The sequence below is a fragment of the Hemitrygon akajei genome, chromosome 11, assembly GCF_048418815.1.
Source record: "Hemitrygon akajei chromosome 11, sHemAka1.3, whole genome shotgun sequence".
Lineage (NCBI taxonomy): Eukaryota > Metazoa > Chordata > Chondrichthyes > Myliobatiformes > Dasyatidae > Hemitrygon > Hemitrygon akajei.
The window spans coordinates 172051133-172067721 of NC_133134.1; the positions used below are offsets into that span (position 1 = coordinate 172051133).

The 16589-nt window shown below is 44.4% G+C and overlaps 1 protein-coding gene across 2 annotated transcripts in view; it reads left to right on the plus strand.

The window, feature by feature from the left end:
- Positions 1-823: 823 nt before the first annotated feature.
- chd6 (chromodomain helicase DNA binding protein 6) overlaps positions 824-16589 on the plus strand; it is a 350247-nt gene continuing 334481 nt past the window's right edge. The window contains exons 1-2 of one of the 2 annotated variants that reach the window (XM_073062265.1): positions 824-1109; positions 5181-5243. The gene's annotated coding sequence lies outside the window, so the exon portion shown is untranslated. The remainder of the gene's footprint in view (positions 1110-5180; positions 5244-16589) is intronic. The other variant, XM_073062264.1, reaches the window with a different exon arrangement.

Here is a 16589-nt window from a genome sequence, read left to right on the forward strand (position 1 = left end):
GGGATGTGCCCGTGATGAGCTGAGTCTGCAATCCCTATCGGCAAGTGATGAGACTCCCCTCCCCCTCACCATTTCTGTGAGTATCTGCAAAAAGCACATCAGCCATGGTGGTGTTGGCCTACTCCTGTTCTTATGCTACCTCAACTCGTTCTGTGGTCAGTTTGACAAGGAACCCCAGAATCTTGACTGAAACCAAACCAAGTTAAACATAGCCAAGGGAAAGTTTTCTTCTGGTTATTATAGTGTATGATATTAGATCTGTGACGTATCCTTTCTATTTGTAAGGCAATGTGAGTGAAAATCGTGTCTTTGTTTCTGTACTTAAGGATTAATTTTAGACCCAGTAAGATCTCCCAGTGTCTGAAGTTGTCGCCCGGGACTGTAGGGAACAGTTCACAGAGCAGCGACTGCACTGAATTCTGTACCTCGAATGGAAAGCCCAAGCGCTGTCTCTGGAACTCCAGCCACCGGAGTTTAAACTTCCCGGAGCTTTCTTCGCAACCCTTCAACAAAATGCAGGACATTTTTTACATCCGGGAAATGAAACATGAGCAGGACGTGGATCGCAATGTGTTTTTCTGCTTTCTGTGGAGTGCTGCTGTGCAGCTGTAAACGAGTAAAAGCGGACGGGATTGGTGGATCTGAAGCAATGTGGTAGAGAGAAAAGGAGGAATCGGCTGCAGCTAAACCGGGGGGCAAAGACGGGTGTGTGTGACCGAGGGGATGTGCAGGTGGAGGGTGCCTTTGTCTGCACTCAGAAGCCGTACCTGCTGCGGCCGGCGCTAATGCAAATGCACAATGGAACATGCAGCGGAGCCAGGCCCCGCCCCCGCCCCCCGCGCGCCGCCCGCACCCGCTGCCAACGGGAAACGCTGCCATGCCGCTCTGACGGACGGTGCGCGCCCACCAATCAGCGTCGTCGGCGCGGTGAAGGGCGGGCAGCGTAGCCAATAATCCCGGCCACTGCCTTTGGTGGGCGGGCGGTGAGTTCGCGGGGGCGGGCTTCCGCTAGCAGGTTGGGTTGCGCTGGAGCCTGTGTGAGCACCGTCGGCAGTAAAGTTCCCAAATAAAAGCTGTTTGTGTTTTGGCCGCGGCAGGGGCCATTTTAGGTAAGTACTTGTGGTAACTTTTTAATCCCACCCACTTGCTGCTACCCGTTGCCTCTCTCTCCCCCACCCTCCTCCACCTTCACCAAGTGTGCAGCCTACCTGAGGGAGCGCGGGGATGGAGCGGGCTGGACCCCAGGCCGGGAACATCCCCTCCCCCCACACCACCTTCCCGGACCCCCATATCACCCCCATCCTGTAATACCATCGCCCCCTGTGTCCCCACCACATCCCCCCCTCTGTCAGTGTCACCACGAATCTCCCCAAATCCCTCACCGTGTTCTCACATGATCCACCCCCTCAGTGCTTCTCTCCCCACTCGCCAACCTCCTAGTTCTTCCACATGTCCCCACCTTGCACCCCCCTTGCATGCCCCCAAACCTGACCCTTCCAGTTGGCTCAGTGCCTCTTTGGAGACCATCAGAGACAGGGGTTGTGGTGGAGCTTCTTTATGACTGTACATGAAAGAAGTTGGGCTTTTCTAGGTAGACAGTGTGGTTTGCATGAACTCAATGGTCTGACCAGCTCGAATCTGTTACGCATTGGTCTCTAAACCAGCTCCCCCTCGTTCCCAATCCAGGTCACCACCTACTCTAGCCTATCACTCCATTGTTCCTATTATGCTCAGCTTCCCTAATTCCATTACCTTTGTCCCCTACCTGCCCATGTTATCCATCTCGTATTGACTTCACTCTTATCCCTGTCACCTCTATTCTCATCTCTGGTGACCTGGTCCCTAGACCTGTTCCCCTCATTTCTGCAAATGATGCTTATTGTCTGGTAACCCTGCTTTCCTTCTCCGCTATATCCTTCATCCACAGTCACCCCTCTTCCTGTTACCCCTACCCTGAACTATGGCCTTTTCCCACTGCTGTTCTGTGTTGCTCCTGCAATCCCAGCACATGCTTGGATTTGCAACTAATACTCACTAGCTGTGATGCCTGTGGTCCCCAGACCCATCCCAATCAACTCACCACATAACCTGCTCTCATCCTTGGCTCTCAATATCAGCCCATTCCAGTCCTCTGTTGCCCACTACCTCAGTCCTTTGCCTTCCCCTGAATGCCCCTCCACTTGGCATCCCCATTACCCCCCTTTCACCGACTCATCGCACCCCTCTCTGTTGGCATCATGTTCCAGGTCTCCTCCTTTTCCTTTCTAGCCCCCTCCCTCTTTGCAAGAGGATGGTGAATTCATTGCTACAGATGGCTGTGGAAGCCAAGTCATGTGATGAACTTAACTTGGAAGTTGATGGATTCTTGATTAATCAGGATGTCGAAAGTTACAGGGAGAAGGCAGAAGAATGGGATTGAGAGGGATAGTAAATCAGCCGCGAAGAAATGGCAGACTTGATGGGCCAAATGGCCTAATTCTGCTCTTTTGTCTTATAGTCTCTTTCTTTCTTACCCCTCTCATCATCTTGCCCCCTACCATACACTGGTGCTTGCTCCACCCCCTTGTCATCTTCCTCTTGTGACGAGTCTTCATTGTGTCAATTCTTTGTTTGTCTTCTGTTGCCTCATGTTCTCCTTTTAAGTTGCTTTACAATTTTTTCCTTGCCAAGGTTTGAATTAACGTACATTATGGAGTAGAAGAAATGTGAGGAATTTGAAGATTCTTTCTCATATAGCCTTTGAAATTGGGATTAAGGAGGACAGTAAATCCTGTGGGCAACAGGAATATATTTCTGTAAACTCAAGAGGGTGGTGTCCTCAGCATCCTAATTTAGGCACTGGTCCATTCTGAGGAGGAGGGTTTTGTGTGACCATTTGAAAGCTGATTGTGTGCCCAGACAGTGTTCAGTAATTTTGTAAGTGACACTTTGTCAACTCTCTGACAGTTGGTGACGTCAACATTAATGAACAAGGCCTTGTAAAATAATGAAGTCCAGTTCAGGCAGGAGCATTTGGAAGAGCAAGATGGGAAACGAGAATGGATGTCACAGACGGTTACCAAGTGTAGGAGAATTTTAGACTTGAGGGCACAGGTTTAAGGTGGGAGATCTGGGGACAAGATTTTCCCACAGAAAATGGTGGGTATATGGAAAGAGATCTTAGAGGAGGTGACAGAGGTGGGTACAATTACAACATTTAGAGAACATTTGGAGACTTTAGAGGCAGGCAGAATAATAATTCACCAGAGAGATGGGCCAAAGGGCCAGTTTCTGTTTCTAGTGCTCTATGACTGAAGCTCAGCAGACCAGATGTCAAAATTTCTTAAGTGATCTTAAAAAAAAACTGGAATTGGAATTATGGGACATAAACTTTCTTTTGTTGGTTTTAAACCCTTGCAAGCTCAGGAGAGCAATTTCAGGGATGTGAACTGGGGAACCAGTGCTATGCACAGATCCTTTAGCTCAATTTGTCCATATGACAACCAAGGTGCTTTCTTGAGCTGGTCTCATTTATCTGTATTTGGTTCATATTCCTCTAAACCTGGGGTTCACTCACTCCTTGTTTAATGATATTGGTCCATGGCATAAAAATAGTTAGGAACCCTGGTCTGAAGTTTTCCAATCCATCCACCTGTGAAAATGTTGTAATTGTACCCACCTCTCACACCTCCCCGGCAGCTCTATCTGTATACCAATAATTTCCTCTTCCCTTCCCCATGTCCCTCCTCATGATGTCCCAATACCCCCCCCCCCACCTTTCATTCACTCATCACACTTTTTTTTGGCATCATGCACCATGCCCGTTTTTTTTCCCCCCTTTACAGCCCCTCCCAATACCTCTTGCCCTTCTTGTGGCTCCTGTTCCACACGCTTGGCCCTTCCCTCTCACAATGAGTGGTGTGGAAGGCAAATGCAGTGTTACCATTCATTCCAAGAGGACTAGATTATAAAAGCAAGGAAGTTCTGCTGAGGCTTTCTGAGGGATTGGTCAGATTGCACTTGGAAGTTTTGGGCCTTATCTAAGAAAAGATGTGCTGGCATTGAGGAGGGTTCACAAGAATAATCCTGTCAATGAAAGGATTAATGTTTGAGGAGTGTTTGATAGCTCTGGACCTGTACTTATTGGAGTTTAGAAGAATGAAGAAGATTCTCATTGAATATTGAAAACCTATATCGAGTGGATGTGGAGAGGATGTTTCCTGTTGTTGGGGTGTCTAGGCCCAGAGGGTGCTGTCTCAGTAGAGAAACATCCCCTAGAGCAGAGTTGATATGGAGTTTCTTTAGTCAGAGGTAGTGAATCTGTGGAATTCATTGCCACAGGTGGCTGTGGAGGTCAAGTTATTGGATATATTTAAAGTGGAGGTTGATAAGTTCCTGATTGGCAAGAGCATCAAAGGTTATGGGGAGAAGGCAGGAGAACGGGGTTGAGAGGGAAAGCCATGATGGAATGGCAGAGTAGACTTGAGGGGCAGAACAGCCTAACTCTGCTGCTATGTCTTGTGGTCACCACCCCAAATGGGAGAATCTTGTCCCTAAGACCTCCTTCATATCTTTCCCCACCCATCTTAAATCTGTGCCATCTAGTCGTAAACTCTCCTGCCCTTGACCATCCATCTTTGTTGTTCTTCTCTGTGGTTAAGTAGATATCAGGAGAGGGATTTTAAGTTTTAAGGAGCAAAGAAGCAACTATTTTTAGTTAGTGTCAATAACCAGAGTGAGTTGGCAAATGAAGCAGAGGTGTAGGTGAAAAAGAGGAAAGTTGTATGCATGAATTTATTATAATCTGGAATGCATGGCATGAAAGGGATGTGGAATCAGGTTCAAAAGGAACATTTTAAAGAGCAAATCTTTAATCTGTTCTGATATAGGCTGTGGATGCCAGTGCTCAGTGTTCCTAATTGACCTCTACATATGATGGCTCATTGTGCAATGTTGGAGGGCAGTTAAGTTGCTCTCATTCGTGAGTTGGAAAGAGGGATGCTGGACAGCTGGCAGGAGGAGGACAGGGCTAATGGACTAGATCTTTCATCTGGCACTGGCCTTTTGGGCTGAGAGCTTTTCTGTTCTTTCTGCTTGTACAGTTGATTTGGAGGAACACAAAGTGATAGTGGGAATATATTCCAAGTTACCTTGGGCAGTTCGGGTTATTCTCTAAATCTGCCTTGTGTTCTAACTTCCAGGTGTGGAAGGATGAGTGTCATTTTAATGATGCCCTGTGATCCGGCCTCTTCATTATACTGATTGTAGGTTCTTTCTGTCATTTCTCTCAGGGGTTTTAACCAGTTTTGGGGTGTTAGGGAAGGGGATATAGTATGATAACAATCCTGGCCTTGGGGTATCATAGTTTATTAAGCAGTTATCTCCAAACTATTTTAATTTTTCCAAGCTGTACCTACTTCTACTGAGCTGCTTTATCAGAAAAGTTATTATTTTGAGCACCGCTCTTTAAAGTTTGAAGTAAATTTATAATCAAAGTACATATTTGACGTCTTTATATATTAAGACGGAGAATCTCACCTGGTCCCTCAACACCAGCTCCATTGCAAAGAAAGCCCAGCAGCGTCTCTACTTTTGCGAAGGCTGAGGAAAGTCCATCTTCCACCCTCCATCCTCATCACATTCTACAGGGGTTGTATTGAGAGCATCCTGAGCAGCTGCATCACTGCCTGGTTCGGAAATTGCACATCAGCGGATAGTGAGGTCAGCTGAGAAGATCATCGGGGTCTCTCTTCCCGCCATCACGGACATGTACACTACACGCTGCATCCACAAAGGAAGCAGCATTATGAAGGACCCCATGCACCCCTCATACAATCTCTTCTCCCTCCTGCTGTCTGGGAAAAGGCTCCGAATTATTCGGGCTCTCACGACCAGACTATGTAACAGTTTCTTCCCCTAAGCTATCAGACTCCTCAAAACCCGAAGCCTGGACTGACACCTTGCCCTACTGTCCTGTTTATTATTTATTGTAATGCCTGCACTGTTTTTGTGCACTTTTTGCAGTCCAGTGTAGGTCTGTAGTCTAGTGTAGCTTTCTCTTTTTTTTTTAAATATGTAGTTAAGTCTAGTTTTTGTACTGTGTCATGTAACACCATGGTCCTGAAAAACGTTGTCTCATTTTTACTATGTACTGTACCAGCAGTTATGGTCGAAATGACAATAAAAGTTGACTTGACTTGACTTGATATGTCACCGTATACAGTCCTGAGATTCATTTTCTTGTGGGCTTACTCAATAAATCTATAGAATGATCAACCATAATAGAATCAATGAAAGACTGCCCAACTTGGGCATTCAACCAGAGTGCAGACAACTAACTGCAATTACAAAAGGAAATAATAAATAAGCAAAAAATATTGAGAACATGAGATGAAGAGTCCTTGAAAGTGAGTCCATTGGTTATGGGAACATTTCAATGATAGGGCGAGTGAAGTTATGATGGATGCTGCTTTCCTGTGACAGTGTTTTATGTAGGTGTACTTAATATTTGGGAGGGCTTTACCTGTGACGGACTGGGCAGTTTTTGTAGGATTTTCCATTCAAAGGCATTAGTTTTTCCATGCCAGGCTGTGATGCAGCCAATCAATATACTCCCCACTACATGTCTATAGAAGTTTGTCAAAGTTTTAGACGTCATGCCAAATCTCTGCAAACAACTAAGGAAGTCGCAGAGCTACTGTACATTCTTCATAATTGCACTTGTGTTCTGGGCCCAGGGCCGGTCTTCTGAAATAACAACACCGAGGAATTTCAAGTTCCTGACCCTCTCTACCTCTTATTCTCCGATGAGGACTGGCTCATGTACCTCAGCTCCTTGATTTTGCTGACATTAGTGAGAGATTATTGTAATGGCACCACTCAGTAAGATTTTCAATCTCCCTCCTATATGCTGATTCATCACCATCTTTGATTTGGCTGATGACAGGGGTATCAACAAACTTGAATATATCACTGGAGCTGTGCTTAGCCACACAGTTCTCAGTGTAAAGCGAGTAGAGCAGGGGCTAAAGCACACTACCTTGTGGTGCACCTGTGCTGATGCATATTGTGGAGGAGATGTTGTTGCTAATCCAAACTGACTGGGGTCTACAAGTGAGGAAATCAAGGATCCAATTGCACACGGACGTATGGAAGTCAAGGTCTTGGAGTTTACTGATTAGTTTTGAGAGGATGATGATATTGAATGCTGAGCTGTTGTTGACAAAGAGCATCCTGATGTATGCATCTTTGCTGTCCAGATGTTCCACCATTGAGTGGGGAGGCAATGAGATGGCATCTGCTGTGGACCTGTTCCACTAAAAGGCAAATTTCAGTGGATCTAGGTCACTTCTCAGGTAGGAGTTGATATGTTTCATCACCAGCCTCTCAAAACACTTTATCACTGTGGATGTGAGTGCAGCTGGGTGATAATCATTGAGGCAAGCCACTATGCTTTTCTTGGGCACTGGTATGATTGAAGCCTGTTTGAAGCAGATGGGTACTTCAGACTGCTGAAGCGAGAGGTTGAAGGTCTCGGTGACCACTCCAGCCAGTTGATCAGTACAAGTCTTTCGTACTTGGCCAAGTATCCCGTCTGGGCTGAATGCTTTTCGTGGGTTCACCCTCCTGAAGGCTGCTTGCACATCTTCTCAGAGAGTGGAATCTATTATTGGGGGATGTGGGAGTTCGTGATGGTTCCTCCACGTTTTGACAGTCAAAGCGAGCATAGAAGGCATTGAGCTCAACTAGAAGCAAAGCCCTGTTGTTGCCTATATCGCTCAATTTAACTTTTTATGTGTGATAGTATTCAAGCCCTGCCACAATTGCTCAGCATCCTTCATTGATTCTAGCCCAGAGTTGCCACTTTGCATGTGAGGTGGCTTTTCACAGATGTACTTGGACCACTTGTAACTTTCTTGGTCATTAGACTTGAATGCCTTTGATCTGGCTCTCAGCAGATTAAGGGTCTCATAGTTCATCCAGGGCTTTTGTTTGGGGAAGACTGATTTTGTAGTTACATGCTTATCGACAACTGTCGAAATGAAGTCCATTACAGACATAATGAATTCATTCAGATCCACAGAGGAGCCTTTGAACACGGCCCAGTCCACTGACTCAAAGCAATCCCGTAGCTGCTCCTTCGTCTCCTGCAACCACCTCTTTGTTGTCCTCATCTCTGGAGCTTTGCTCTGTTGCCTGTGTCTGTCCGTAGGTAGGAGAAGGACAGCCAAGTGATCAGATTTACCAAAATGCAGTCTAGGCATGAAATGGTAGGCATTCCTTATCTTAGTATAACAATGGTTTAGTGTGTTGGAACCGCTGTTGCTCCAAGATGTGTGCTGATGGTAATTGGGAAGGGATTTCTTCGAACAAGCCTGGTTGAAGTCTCCCACTATGATTTGAAATGCAACAGAACGGACTATTTTTTGTTTGGAGACGGCATCATACAGTAGCTCAAGTGCTTGATTATAGTTGGCTGCTGGTGATATGTAAACTGCAGTCAAGATTATGGAGGAGAACTCCCTAGGTAAATAGAAAGGCTGACATTTGACTGTTCGTTGGGGGAACATGAGTTTGACAAAAGCACCACATCTGAGCACCACCAAGAGTTTTTATGAAACACACCAACACCTTTTGCCTTATCCAAATCAATAGTTCGGTCCATTCAGTAAATTGAGAAGCCTTCAGTTTGACCATTGTATCTGGCGTGTTGGGAGATGGCTGTTTTGCTCAGATGTAGGACATAGCAATCTCTCATTTCCCTCTGATACAGCAATCTTGCCCTCAGGTCCTCGATTTTGTACTCCATCAACTGCATATTTGTTAACAAGATGTGTACAGAAGGCCTCATCTCTCTGTGTTTCAGCCTGATTTTAAGCTTCCTTCTCTGCCTCTCTTCTGGCCTTGACAATAAACCTCCATCCACGTAAAGGTGCTGTACCTGTCTGGTCCGCCAAAACCTTCAGACAATCTTGAAATCTGTAGATCATTAAGTTGATTTAAAAGTACATTGCTTCGAGGGAAATTATGTACTGCAGAATGCAGTGAGAGTAATTCGAAAGAGGTATATTTAGTGATATATTTTAAAGTGGTTCACCGGTGCCATTGTGACACTTCTTAATTCAGATTCTTGTACAGTGCTGAAGATAGCTTTGATTTTATCAACAGAATTTTTTGAGAGTGTAGGAGCATTTCACTCTGCGTCAAGGCTGAATTGGCAATGTTTGAGGTAGCTTACTAACTGAAACATATACCTGACTGGGAGATCTAACTTGAAGAATATGATTGCTTGAATTTCCTCAATCTAGAATGCTGGATAACTGAATGGGTTACAGGTTAAACAGATTGGTGAGGTTTACATGATATGAGCTACCTGAGGGATTGAGAAGTTTTAATCTGAGCGTACAAGAAATCAGCAACTTGAAATAGTTTCCAGTGCTGCAGTTCTTTAACAAGGAATGAGAGGAATAATAAATCCACCATGGTGGAATGGCAGACTAGACTCAATGGGCTGAATGGCCTAATCTTGCTCCTATGTCTTATGGTCTAAGTTTTTCAGATGGGTTTTAGGCCAGAGGCGGCAGAGATTGATTTGTTGGTTCGATCAGCTATTGTAGGGCTTTAGTAACCTTGTTAGATTACTGGATTAGTACCTAGATATGTAGTTTATTGATCTAGAGATATGATTTTGATTTCCAATATGACATCTGACAGATTTCAATTTAAATTATTAAATACATTTAGGATAAAAATCTGGTTTCAGTTAAAGTGACCTTGAAATTACCAGATTGTCATTAAATCTGGTCCTTTCTATAAATGTCTTTCAAGGAAGGAAATTTGCTATCTTAACTCAGTCTGGTCTTGGCTTTAGACTTGAAGTGTTGTTGTCTGTCCTCAGAAATGACCAATCAAGTGACGTGATTCAAGAAGCAGAGATGGATAGAGATGCTGCTTTAGTCAACAGCATCTTCTGAAATGAATTTAAGAAAAAATTGAAGTCTGTTCTGAATAATTTTTAGGCTACTTAGTGTTTGATGCATCCCTTGATTTGAATAAGCACTAAAGGTTTGACACTAATAATTTGGTATTAGTTGTGAATGATGAGACTATTTGAATGAAGTGATCGTATTAAGAGCAGCATACACAAAATGCTGGAAGAACTTAGCAAGTCAGACAGCATCAATGGAAAGAATAAACATTTGACATTTTGGGCTGAGACCCTTCATGAGTCCTAATGAAGGGTCTGGGACTGATATGTTAACTGTTTATTCCCTTCCAAGATGATGCTCAACCTGCTGAGTTCCAGCTTTTTGTGCGTGTTGCTCTGGATTTCCAGTATCTGCAGAATCTCTTGTGTTTATGATTGTATTAGGAATTATCTTGTATTCATATACAGCATGGCAACAGGCTTTTTGGCCCAACTGGTCCATGCTGATCACAGCATCCTCCCTGCTATACCCAATTACCCTCATTCGACCCATAACCCTCCAAGTAACTATCAAAATGGCTCTTAAACATTGCAATTGTACTCCCCTTCAGCCACTTCTGGCAGCTCATTCCAGGTACTCACTGCCATCTGAGTAAAGAAGCTTCCTTTCAGGTCTCTTTCAAGTCTTGTCTTGGGATCTGTGCCTTCTGATTTTGGAACCCCCAATCCTGGGGGAAAAGACTGAGGTTATCTACCTTATCCATACCTCCTCATAATTTTATACACTTCTGAGGCCACCTCACTTTCTCCTGCACACCAGGGAAATACGATCCTGTGTGGCCAACCTCTCCCTCTAACTTGGGCTGTCTAGTCCAGGCAGCGTTATGATAAATTATCTGTATTTTCCAATGTGAGTAATAAGCCAAGAGTCCTGTGTGTCTGCAAAAGGCTAGTGGTGGGTAATTTACCATAACAGTACCAGACCAGCGTTATCTACATTGGAAATTTCTCCCAGTTGCATTGGAGCCAGTGGTTAACCTTTTTACCCACATCATTGCAACACATCTAGTTTGTTATGTGTTATGACCTTGCTATGTGCTACTGTGGTTTCATTGTCTTGTTTCATTCCATTCCCATGTCCATTTGTCCCTCCCCAATGATCTCTCTCCTGCCACTTACACCTGTCACTACCATTCAGGGCCCCAAAAGTGCTTCCAAATGAGGTGACACTTCACCTGCAAATCTTTCAGTGTCGTCTACACTATCCAGAACTTGCTGCTGTCGCCTCCTCTACATCTGTGAGGCATGGCCAAGATTGAAGGACTTTGTGGAATATCTTCACTCCGTTCACAAAAAGTGGATTTCCTGGTTCACTTCATTTCGACTTGCCATTGCCATTCCAACATAACATAAAAGCAAGGATGTGACGCTGAGGCTTTATAAAGTATTGGTCAGACCACGGTTGAAGTATTGAGAGCAGTTTTGGGCCCCTTATCTAATAAAATAATTGCTAGCATTGGAGAGAGACCAGTGGAGGTTCATGAGAAGGACCCTGGGAGTTGAAAGGATTTTGGGAATCAAAAGTATTTGATGGGTCTGGGCCTGTACTCACTGGAGTTTAGAAGAATGAGGAGGAATCTCACTGAAACCTATTGAATATTGGAAGGCCGAGATTGAAATGATGTTTCCAATAGTGGGTGAGTGTAGGACCAGAAGAGACATTCTCAGAATACAAGGATGCTCCTTTAGAACAGACATGAGAAAGAATTTCTTTATCCAGAGGGTGCTGAATCTGTGGAATTCATTGCCATAGACAGCTGTGGTGCCCACATCATTTGGTATATTTTAAAGCAGAAATTGATAGGTTCTTGATTAGTTAGGGAGTAGTCTGGAGTATCGGGTTGAGGGGGATGATGATCGAATGGTGGATTAGAGTTTATGGGCTGAATGGCCGAATTCTGCTTCTGTATCTTATGGTTCTATGTCAGTGTATGGCCTCATCTACTGCTACGATGAGGCCACATTCAGGTTGGAGGAGCGACATCTTGTATTCTGTCTGGGTAGCTTCCAACCTGAAGGTTTGAAAGTCGATTTCTCTAACTTCCAGTACTTTCTCCCCCTCCCTCTTCTCTTTCTATTTCCAATTCTGATTCCCATTTTACTACTACTCTTCTCCTCACCTGCCCACCACCTCCACCTGGTGCTCTTCCCTTTCTAGCATGGTCCATTATCCTCTTATTAGATTCCTTCTTCAGCACTTTCTCTTTTAACAGTCTTACTTCACCCGCCTCCCCCACCCTACCCACTTTCAATCTCATCTGGTCTCCTCTGCCGTCTGTCAGCTTGTCCTCCTTCCTATCCTCCATCACCTTATTCTGGCTTCTTCTCCCTTCCTTTCCAGTCCAGATGAAGGATTTAGCCCGAAATGTCGACAGTTTATTTCCTTCCATGGATGCTGTCTGACCTGAGTTCCTCCAGCATTGTGTTTGTGTGTGTGTGTGTGTGTTTTTTCACTATCTGGGCAATGTTTTGGGATGCCTTGCTCTAGAGATGAAAGGCTTGTTTGGGTATGTGGAGCAGGTCTGATTTTCCTTTCTGCCTTTTACTAGTTTCTGACTCTTATCAATGAAGGCATCAGGAGGTTGGAATGCAAATTCTCAGGTTTTCCATTCAGCAGTAACACTTGGGCTTTTATTACATGGCAATAAAATGTAATGAAAATCCTGTCATCTATAATCTGATAACACAAAGCCCAAATTTGCACAATTTTTTCAAAGGAATTCTGGAGTTAATACTTTTACAAAAAGTTAAAGAGATGGCAGAGGAAAACATCAATTCAGAATTGCAGTGCAGAAGGAGGCCCTCTGCCTAACAATAACCATCTCCACGTGTGAGCAATCTTGCTAGTCCCATCATCCCCGTGGTTGTGAAAATATTTTCCTATCGGATGTTACCCAGCTTTCTTTTTGAATGCAAAAGTTAAATCTACCTCTATTATTACCTGTGGCAGTACATTCCATTTTCTCGCCATTTGCTGTGAATTTTTTTCTCTTTAAAAAAAATTACTTGCATTCCATTTGCTTCTTTTGTCAGTTACCTTCATTGTGTGTACTTGTTCTTCACCCATCTACCAGCAGCAATGACTTCTTTCCAGCTTCACCAGACCACCTACATAACTGAAGTCTGTAATTTTTGCACCCTTTCTAAAACTTGTATATCTCACCTATATGTTCAGCACCTAGAACAGGATACAATACTCCAGTTGTGGCCAAATCAGTGTATGATACATTTATTGCAATTTCCTTGTTGAACTTGTGCCCAGGATCCTTTTTTAATAACTTTCTCAACCTGTCTTACCACAGCCAATGAACGGTGCACGTATTCTCTGTCCTTTTACACACTTGAGCATCTTGCCCTCAAATTTATATTGTCTTTTCCATTCTTTCTGCAAAATGTAACACTTTAGATTTCTCAGCATTGAATTTCTCCTTCCACCAGCCTGTTGACATCTCCTTGAGGTCTGCCACAATCTTTTTCATTGCATTTTGGTTCTGAATTTTGTTATCGGCAGATTTAGAAATGGATAAAGTTCAAAATTCAATGTAAACTTATCAAAGTACATATATTTCACCATATGCTATCCTGAAATTCATTTTCTTGTGGGCGTACACAGTAAATAGGACCAGTCAGCATAGCCTCAGAGTAGAGGGACATTCATTTAGGACAAAGATGAGGAGGAAGTTCTTGCCAGAGGGTGGTGAATCTCTGGAATTCATTGCCACAGTTAGCTGTGGAGGCCAAGTCATTGGGTATACTTATTTAATTTTTTTACAGGTACTTTGAGCCAAACCACCCAGTGATCCTGAACAATCCCAGTATAGCCCTAACCCAATCATGGGATAATTTTACAATGACCAATTAACCTACCCAGTGCATCTTTGGACTGTGGGTGGAAACCGGAGCACATGGAGAAAACCTGTGCATTCAATGGGGAGAATGTACAGACATTCCTCACAAGACACTGGAATCTCTGCTCTGAGCTAATTGCTACGCTACTGCGGTGCCCTGTTTTGATTTAAAGTAGAGGTTCATAGGTTCTTGATTAGTAAGGTCATTGAGGGCATCAAAAGTTATGAGGTGATGGCAAGTGAATGGGGTTGATAATAAATCAGCCATGATGGAATGGTAGAGATAGGCTGAATGGCCCAGTTCTGCTCATGTCCTGTGGTTTAAATATAAAGAAACAAAATAGAATCAATGAATAACTGCATACAAGATAACCGATGTACAAAAGACAACTAACTGTAAATACAATACAAAAAGAAAAAAAACTCCAAGATAATAAAAATAAATAAATAAATGAGCAATAACTATTGAGAATATGAGTTGTTGGATCCTTGAAAGTGAGCCAAGTGTTGTGGGAACAGTTCAGTGTTACGGTGAGTGAAGTTGCGGGAATTTAACTCCTGGTTCAAGAGTCTTTTGGTTAAGGGGTAATAAATGTTCCTGAATCTGGTGGTGTGGGTCCTGAAGTTCCTGATGGAAGCTGTGAGAAGAGAGCATGTTCTGGATGGTGGGGGTCCTTAATGATGCACAACCAAATCCAATCCATTAAAACTGTACATATTAAAAGCATGATCCAAATACCACTCCTGAAGAAATGCACTGTACACTTTCATGCTAGTCTTCCCTGCAATGCTCTGTTTCCTGTCACACAGCCAATTTTCCATCCACGCTGCTATGATCTTCAGTCATAATGGTGATTCCATCTCATTGCACTTTATCATATGCCTTTTGGATCCTCTGCATACAAGAACAACTGCAAGTACTTCATTGTCTCTCTTGAAAACAATGAGGGTTCAAGTGCAATATTTATGAGAAGTTTGGATAAGTGGATGGATGGGAAGAGTATGAAGTACTGTGATCCTGGTGCAGGTTGATGGGACCCAGGCAGATAATAGTTTGGCACAGACTAGATAGGCTGAAGGTTCTGTTTTTGTGCTATAGTGTTCCATGACTGTATTTTTAATTGGACGTGATTTACCTTAAACAAATGCATGTTGGCTTTCTCTGATCGATTCCCACTTCTCAAAGTGGCAGCCAATTCTGTCACAAGGAAATCTGCAGATGCTGAAAATTCAAGCAACACACACAAAATGCTGGTGGAACACAGCAGACCAGGCAGCATCTATAGGAAGAAGCACTGTCGAGGTTTCGGGCTGAGACCCTTCGTCAGGACTAACTGAAAGAAAAGATAGTAAGAGATTTGAAAGTAGGAGGGTGAGGGGGAAATGCGAAATGATAGGAGAAGACCGGAGGGGGTGGGATGAAGCCGAGAGCTGGAAAGGTATTGGCAAAAGGGATACAAAGCTGGAGAAGGGAAAGGATCATGGGACGGAAGGCCTACGGAGAAAGAAAAGGGGAGGGGAGCACCAAATGCCACCCCCTTCTCGCAATTCCTCCGTCTCCGCTGCATCTGCTCTCAGGATGAGGCTTTTCATTCCAGGATGAAGCAGGTGTCTTCCTTTTTTAAACAAAGGAGCTTACTTTCTTCCACCATCAACTCCGCTCTCAAAACGCATCTCTCTCATTTCCCGCACTTCTGCCCTCACCCCATCCTCCCGCCACCTCACCAGCCTCCAGGTCCAATGTATAATTCTCTGTAACTTCCTCCACCTCTAACGGGATCCCACTACCAAGCACATCTTTCCCTTCCCTCTCTTTCTGCTTTCTGCAGGGATTGCTCCCTACGCGACTCCCTTGTCCATTCGCCCCCACCAATCTCCCTCCTGACACTTATCCTGGGAAACGGAACAAGTGCTACACCTGCCCTTACACTTCCTCCCTCACCACCATTCAGGGCCCCAGACAGTCTTTCCAGGTAAGGCGACACTTCACCTGTGAGTTGGTGGGTGTGGTATACTGCGTCCGGTGCTCCCAGTGCGGCCTCTTGTATATTGGTGAGACCCGACACAGACTGGGAGACCATTTTGCTGAACACCTACGCTCTGTCTGCCAGAGACAGCCGGATCTCCCAGTGGCTACATATTTTAATTCCACGTCCCATCCCCATTCTGATATGTCTATCTATGGCCTCCTCTACTGTCAAGATGAAGCCACACTCAGGTTGGAGGAGCAACATTTTATATTCCGTCTGGGTAGCCTTCAACCTGATGGCATGAACATTGACTTCTCTAACTTCTGTTAATGCCCCTCCTCCCCTTACCCCATCCCTAATTTATTTATTTCCCCCCCTTTCCTTTTTGTTGTCTGCCCTTCACTCTGCCTGTTTTCCATCTCCTTCGGGTGCTCCCCTCCTCCTTTCTTTCTCCCTAGGCCTCCTGTACCATGATCCTTTCTCTTCTCCAGCTTTGTATCCCTTTTGCCTATCACCTTTCCAGCTCTTAGGTTCACCCCACCCCCTCCGGTCTATTATCATTTCGCATTTCCCCCTCCCCTCCTACTTTCAAATCTCTTACTATCTTTTCTTTCAGTTAGTACTGATGAAGGGTCTCGGCCCGAAATGTCGACAGTGCTTCTTCCTGTAGATGCTGCCTGGCCTGCTGTGTTTCACCAGGATTTTGTGTGTGTAGCCAGTTCTGTTCTTGATTATAGAATATGGTTAGACCCTTCGGCCCATCATTTCTGTGCCAACTGTGATGCTAAATTAAAGTACTGCAGG